The following is a 7464-nucleotide window of genomic DNA, read 5'->3' on the forward strand; positions in this document are numbered from 1 at the left end:
CCTCACATATCCCTGCTGTGGACAGCAAGTGCCACTGCTGGGACACAGTCACGTCCTCCGCTGGAAGGGGCACCTCCCTGGAACGCCAGGGTTTGCATTTGTCAGGCCCTGAGACTGGACTGCAGAGGCAGCTGCTCACAACTGGCCCTCGTGGCCTCGTGGTTGCTCCCTAGGTGGATTGAGGGCACTATTAACACCCTCCTTTTTCTTAAGGGCAACAGGTTTCATCCTTGGTAAGACAGAATCTTCAGTGCTGTTGGCAAGATTCCCGTCACACCAGCTTCCACAGAGACCTGGGAGGCCCACGGGCAGCTGAGTACTGCTGGCTGGTGAGCATCCGCCACCCTGGGGCTAATAATGCCCGTTGGTAGTTTAAGTGTGGCAGAGGCTGTTGCTTACCAGTCAATACCTATTGCCACTCTCTTTATTAATAACAAAACTTTGATTTTATTTCAGAACCACAATGGTCCCCAGTTAAAGGGACTACATTTCCCAGACTCCCTTGCAGCTAGTTTGACCATGTGACTAAGCTCTTGCAAATGGAATACAGTTCTCCCTGGGTACTCATGGGGATTGGTTCCTGGCCCCCCATGGACACCAAAATCCAGATACTCACTTCCTTTATATAAAATGACATAGTATTTGCATATAACCTACACACATCCTCACATATAATTTCAATTATCTCCAGATTGCTTGTAATATGTAATATAATGCAAATGCTATATAGCTGTTATACTGTATTATTTGTAATGTTTTATTGTTATATTGTTATTTTGTATTTTTTTTTTCCAAATATTTTTTATCTATACTTGGGTGAATCTGTGGATTCAGAGGACTGATTGTATATGTGGAAGAGCATAGAACTTCCTGGAAATCTCTTTAAAGGAAGCTAACTCACCGGGGAGGAGAATTCTTCCTCCTGTCGGCTACCTGGAAATTTCCCAAGATGGCTGGCACTCTAGCAGCCATCTTGGGCCATGAGGTTCCCTTGAGCATGAAAGTGACTGGGAGAGGATGCTGGAACACAAAGATACAAAGAGCCTAGCTCCCTGAATGTCATGGAGCTGACACACCAGCCCTGGACAGCCTGCCTCTAGACTCCTTTGAAGTGAGAGAAATAAACTTCCATCTTGTTTAAGTCACTGTTGTTTCCAATTTTCTGGCATAGGCAGCTGAACCTGACCCTAACAAATGCATTTAGTATTGTAAGGATGTTACCTTTGAATTTCCTGACTAAGTGGAGATCATGCCCTTCTCCTCCTGTGATGCAATGCAGCAAACTAAGACGAGCATCGTGGACTCCGAAGTTAGGAGAAATAGGTCTGACTCCCTGCTCAGCTGCTAGCCACGTGCCACAGGCAGTGATTCAGCCTCTCTACATCTGTTTTATCTCCTGTAAAATGGGGTGCATTAAATTAATTAATGTATATTATATACCGGGCACACAGTAAGGATTCAACAATGTTAGTTTCCTTGTCTTCTCCTCATGCCCATGTTGAACATTTCATTTTAAATACTCAGAAGAAATTCTAGGTCCAAGTTGAGTATTCCTTATCTGAAACGCTTGGCAGCAGAAGTGTTTGGATTTTTATTTATTTATTTTTTGATTTTGGAATATTTGCGCATATATAATGAGATATCTTGGGGATGAGGCCCAAGTCTAAACACAAAATTCATTTATGTTTCATATATACCATATATACATAGCTTGAAGATAATTTTATATATTTTTAATAATTTTGTGTGCCCATCATATGCAGTCATATGAAATTTTCCAATTGTGGCATCATACGGGTGTTCAAAAAGTTTTAGATTTTAGAGCATTTGGGATTAGGGATGTTCAGCCTATAAATGCACATTTGGGTTTATTTCTATGCAAGCTGACGCCACTATCACAGCCTTCGCAATATACTAGTGGGGTGAGGCGAGGTAAAAATGCTCACAGTTAGTGCAGTAGGAAGCTCAGGACAGAGTGAGGTAGTCAGGAGAAGGAACAGCAAACAGAGCCCCTGGAACAAACATCCTCTAACTCATACAAGAGCTGGGCTCCCCAGCGGAAACCAAAGCAGAGGCCATTGGCCCCCTGAGGCCGGCACTCAGATTTCCACGGAGCTGTCCCCCAACCCTGAGCAATGCGGGCACTGCCAGCACTGCCAGCCTGTGAATGGCAAGCTGACCACCTGGGGGGGAATTTGGGAGGGGGGCGGGTGAGGCTGGAAGCAGAAAGGCTGGTTTAGCTGGTGAGACACAAACATCTCAGAAGCTAAGTGCATTTAACAGGACCCCAGCAGCCAAACTCTGAGACAAGTGGTCTACATGGGCCGCTGTAGATTGATGCCTTGGGCCGACTGCCCGGTTCATAAACACCCCAGTGCCCTGCCCCGGAGTAAGAAAAACATGCCGGGAGAATGCAGTATCGTCAGTGCCGTGGCTGGGCCGCAGCGACGCGAGGGGGAGACGCGAGATAAGTTACTGGGGGGGGAATGGACCACCCTGGTGGGAGACAGCGCAGCAGGACTCCCACGCTGGCCGCGCCCCAGCCCGCGGTCACGTACAGCCCTCGCTTCCAAGTCGCTTTCCTCCTGGACCCTTCTGGCAGGGAGAAAGACCCCATGGACTTCCAGGTTTGCCAACAAAATAGTTATATAATCTCAGAGCTGGAAGAAACCAGCTGATTAGTTCAATCCCCTTCTCCACTCACACAGTGATGTGCTCCGGGGAGGGTCGCCAAGGTCACAACAGTTAATGGCAGAGCCGGGCCCAGGACGAGGTCCCCCAGTCCCTAGGCTGTGTGTTTCATCTTCCAGCATCAATGTGGTAAAGGGATTTCTTCCTCAGCTACATTTTAATATGTGGATTCAATTATCCACCAGCTGGGGGATAATCCTTCCTTCAAAACCTGCATCTCAGCGTGATCTGAAATTTCAGACCACCTGGAGGGCCTTGGGACACGAGAGCTTGGGCCCAGCACATACGGAGCCAAGAAGAAACGAGGAAAACAGCCTGTAGTCCCAGCTACTTGGGAGGCCGAGGCGGGAGGGTCACTTGAGTCCAGCAGTTCAAGACCAACTTGGGCAATATAGTGAGACCCCATCTCTTAAAAAAAAAGAAAGAAAGAAAAGAGGAAAATAGCCTACACAAGCTAATAGGAGAGAGAGAAAGCCTAAGTTGGGACGAATGGCACTTTTTAAAAACTCAGAAACAAAAGCTTAGAAGTGTATTGGTCTGACTACTGGAAACAACAAATTGAGAGCGTGATGGTGTTTAGAATCTCTGTCCGCTTCCAGAACCCCCAAGCTGGAAGCAAGAGGTGACACCCACGAGAAGGCCGAGGCATGTGTGTGGAAACCTACACACCTCCAGACCAGTATCCTCCCCGTAAGGCACAGCCTAGTGATAGCTTCGTTCTCCAGGCACTGAACACCCCCATTGTGCCAGGGGTTTTCTATATATTCGATTCTCATTTTCAAGCAGTGGGAGAGGCGGGGGGGACACAGAGGCCAGGGGTGTGACATGTGCAAGGCAACATGGGTAGTCGTGGAGCTAAAAGTCACAGCCAGCCCCTGCACTGACTCTAGGTCTCTTTCCAGCGTGTCAGCACGGCTTCGGGGAGACGCAAACAGGAGGTTTAACTTCCAGGTAATACTCAGTGGAGACCAATGATGCTGGGACTCCATGGGCACCTGTCCCTGCATTGCCCAGGCCATGCGAGCCCCTCCCCGTGCAGCCTGCTGTCCTCCGGGAACCAGCCTTTAGGGATTACGTGGCAGCTCTTGCACCCACAGCCAAAGACAATGGACATAGGTACTTTCATGCAAAGGCTTTATTTGGAACACGCGTGTCGCTGAGCGGGCCGGCAGCCACCCTGAAACGGCCAGGGCATTTACATCGCGCAGAGAAAGACGAGCGCTCCTGGAGACATTCGTCTGTGCCTCACTGCTATTCCAGCTGCTGCTCTGCTCATTATTCTTCTCCCCCGCTCACCGCTCATCACCTGAATGTCCCCTCCGCTGCCCGATCTGGGGCGGTGACTGCAGCTGGCAAGCGGCCACCACCAACTGTGTCTTTCTAGGGCTCCTTCTACCCGCCTCGGGTACTTAGTGGTGACAAAGAAAGGATGAGCAGATGCTAGTTTCTGTGGGGTTTCAGGGCCTCGTCTTCACCAAATTTTAGAAATATGCATACATATTTTTGGAGATGTTTCTGCATAGCTTCTCTGACAGTCCTGACTGTGAGGGCTCGGACTTCGGCTGACCGGGGTGGAGAGAACTTCATTATTTTTATAGTCTGGAGGTTACTGCTTTTCTCCCTGGCTGGGACAGAGGGTTTTCACTTCTATGTTCTGCCATGTGCCTCCCAACTTGAGCTTGCCTTTGTCTCCCTCCTGCGCCGTGACAGTGGACGTCACAGACCTCGGCTCTGCGGCGGGGCAGGGGTGCAGGAGGAGGAAGAGGAGGGAGGGGCCGCTCCTCGTGCGCCCTGTGAGCCCGGCTGGGGCCGGCTTGCGTCTGGAACAGGCTCCTCCCCGCCCGCTGTCACTGGGACAAGCGGCTGGACACCAGGCTGCCTTTGGGTTTGAGTCTCGGTCTGTGAGCAGAGGCCACAGAACAAGGCCCTCCCTGTCCTCTGCTGAGCGAGCACGAACGTGACAGAGGCTCTTGAAGGTCAAAGCCAGGAATCTGCAGGCGCTCGGCGCCTCCCGCCCGCTGAGGAACCCAGGGACTGTTTCCACAGGCAGGTTGCTAGACCACGCCGACCTTTTCAAGAGGCCTCAAGCTGAATTTATAGCTGTAACCACTCCCTTTTTATTTCTTGCCAACAAAATATGCAGGCAGGAGGCCAATCTTCCTTTAATATTATGTTATCATCTCCCCCTTCTTAGCTTGGTGGGTCCCAGAGTGACCAACCCACGCTCCTAGAACAGGACCTCCCACCGAGCAGACTCCTAAAGGTCACTGGAACGTGTCTCTTAAATCCTGTCCTGGGTAGCAACTCTCCTCCCACAAACAGATGTAGAGAATCTGCAGTAAAAATAACAAAACAAAAAGAAAATGCAAAAATCCCCCAGGCCTGCAACAGCTTTGGCTTAGAGAAACACATCCCACCCCACTTCTCTCAAGATTCATCTCCCCTGCAGATGCGTCTTGGCTGAACAACGCTCCCAACACAAAGGTTAACTGCTCGTGAGAACTCAGGAGAGCGGGAGCGTTTCTCTAAGCTCAGACACTCAGAGAGAGACACAGTCCTGCTGCACTGGTCACTCTGCAAGAGATGCTAACCTGACACTCAATTGTGTATTATTTAATCATTTTAAACAAACAACAACAAAAAACGGCCCAAACATATAAACACAATCTTTGGGGGGCTGACAGGATGAAATGACAGGCTAATGTCGTCTTCCGTCAGCCTCTTCCGCTCCGGGCTGGGAAGTGGTTGTTTCAACACGTCAGCGTCACTGTTTCTCTTTCAGAAGCCCTGACCCAAGATGCAGCCACAGCAGGTCACTCTGGAGATGCGAGAGTGGTCAGGGGCTAGTCTCAGAGTCATCTGAGCTTCCAGCAACGACAGCCCTTCACCAACAGCAAAATGGAACTGAAAAAGTTCTTAGAATTTCCACATGAATCAAAACCTCAACCTACAGTTCTAATAAGGAAACCGGGATCTTGAAGAGCAGATTCATGTTTTAGGGGCTGTTACAAAAGAAATCCACGTAGTTACATGGAAATAATTCTAAAGACCCAAGCAGGGCTGGCTGCATCTTAGTGAGGCGTTTGCTGTGGTTTGCAGAGCCGTGAGGCTGAAAATCATAATACAGGTATTGGTTTTCAGTCATTCGGAACTTTTCTTCAAAGAAAGGCAATTTACCATCATTTCCCCCTTTTTTGCAAATCGAGAAAAGCAATACATTTCGTATGTAATTCCTCATACAATTTTTAGTCCAAATGGTCACAATTAGAACCTTTAATTTTATAACCTCCAAATTATTAAACACCAAGAGTAAATCATGTGTTCGAGAAAAAAACAGGAACAAATACAAAACATAAAAACCTTTTTTTCCAGCCACAAATAATAATGGAGTTATATATGTATGAGAAATATAAATAATAAAAGAATAATTAGTATTAGATTCAAAACCTCTGGGAAAGCTGTGTTTGATTAGAGGCCATTATTTGTCTCCGAATATAAAAGTTTAAAAGTCAAACTTTTAAGTTACTTAAATTTTTAAAGTGACCTTTTTCCCCTAAAAAAGATTTACACATAGGCTTGAATGTAGAAAAATTAAGGTTGAAATATAAGCAGTGATAATTTTGACTAAATTTAGAATAGTTTCAGAAAGATACGATACAAAAATTTAGAACAGAATAAAACAGAAGAGCATCCTACGTTGGTTTGCTTCAGATATATAAGGGTATAAAAATTTTTCTCTGGAGGATCCTTTTCTTTCTCTTGGGGAATAAGCTAAAATTTAGTCCTTTTGTTTACAAGAAGTCTCTAGATGGTATCAACACAATTTAAGAGGCAATCAGGACAGAGTTAATGTATATGTATATGTATGTATGCATGCATGTATGTGTATGTATGTACATGTATGTATGTGCACATACATGTAGCTGCGTGCGTTTGATTTGAAGAGAGAAACAGGATCCCACAAAGGTCTCCTGGTGGCTCAGCCCTCACTCGGTATGACCAGGGGACTGGGAGGGTCCACCAGCCAGACCAGGTGATCGGCCTCCTCCCCACTCAGCAGTGCCCGGGACGAGCCCCGCCCTGCTCGTTGCTGCTGCGGCTTTGTAAGAGCCGAATTCTGGAGAGGGGTGACTGTGAGTCGCAGGTGAAAACCAAGACTGCGGATAAGTGGGTTTGAAAAGATTTTTCAGGGCTACTTAGAGTCTGTTTTGTTCGTTACGGTCCAAACACACAAAGCTCTTACGAAATAAAATCATTCAGTACAGATGAGAACAGCCCCTGAAGGCCCAGGGACAGATCACCAATGGTTCACATTTTAGGAATCTGAAATGTCTAAAAATAGATAAGGTGGTTTCTCAAAAAGAAAATAAATAAAGAGAGAGAAGGGGAGAAAAGGGGGGCGGGGAAGAAGGAAGGAAAGAGGGAAAGCAGGAAGGGAGGAAGGAGGCAAGAAACCATTTAGGGAATGTGAGCTAACACGAAAACCTTACTTAGAAAAAAGAAACAAATGCATAAAAAATGCACACACTTTGTGCAGGTCAATGCAATATGAAATACATAGGCCTTGGAATACTTTTGTAATGGCATATACATATATATATAATGTCCCCAAGCACTTTTAAAAAATACGCAGAGACTAATTCAGGATCATTCTAGATAAAAAATACGTATTTCTTTAAAGGGGTGGTGGGGGAGGGGAGCAGAGTATGGTCTTAGGGCAGATCCCCAGACATAAAAAGATAAAACTATGTTTTTTGGTCATTCTAGTTGATA

The sequence above is a fragment of the Propithecus coquereli genome, unplaced genomic scaffold (assembly GCF_000956105.1).
Source record: "Propithecus coquereli isolate 6110/MARCELLA unplaced genomic scaffold, Pcoq_1.0 Scaffold45, whole genome shotgun sequence".
NCBI lineage: Eukaryota > Metazoa > Chordata > Mammalia > Primates > Indriidae > Propithecus > Propithecus coquereli.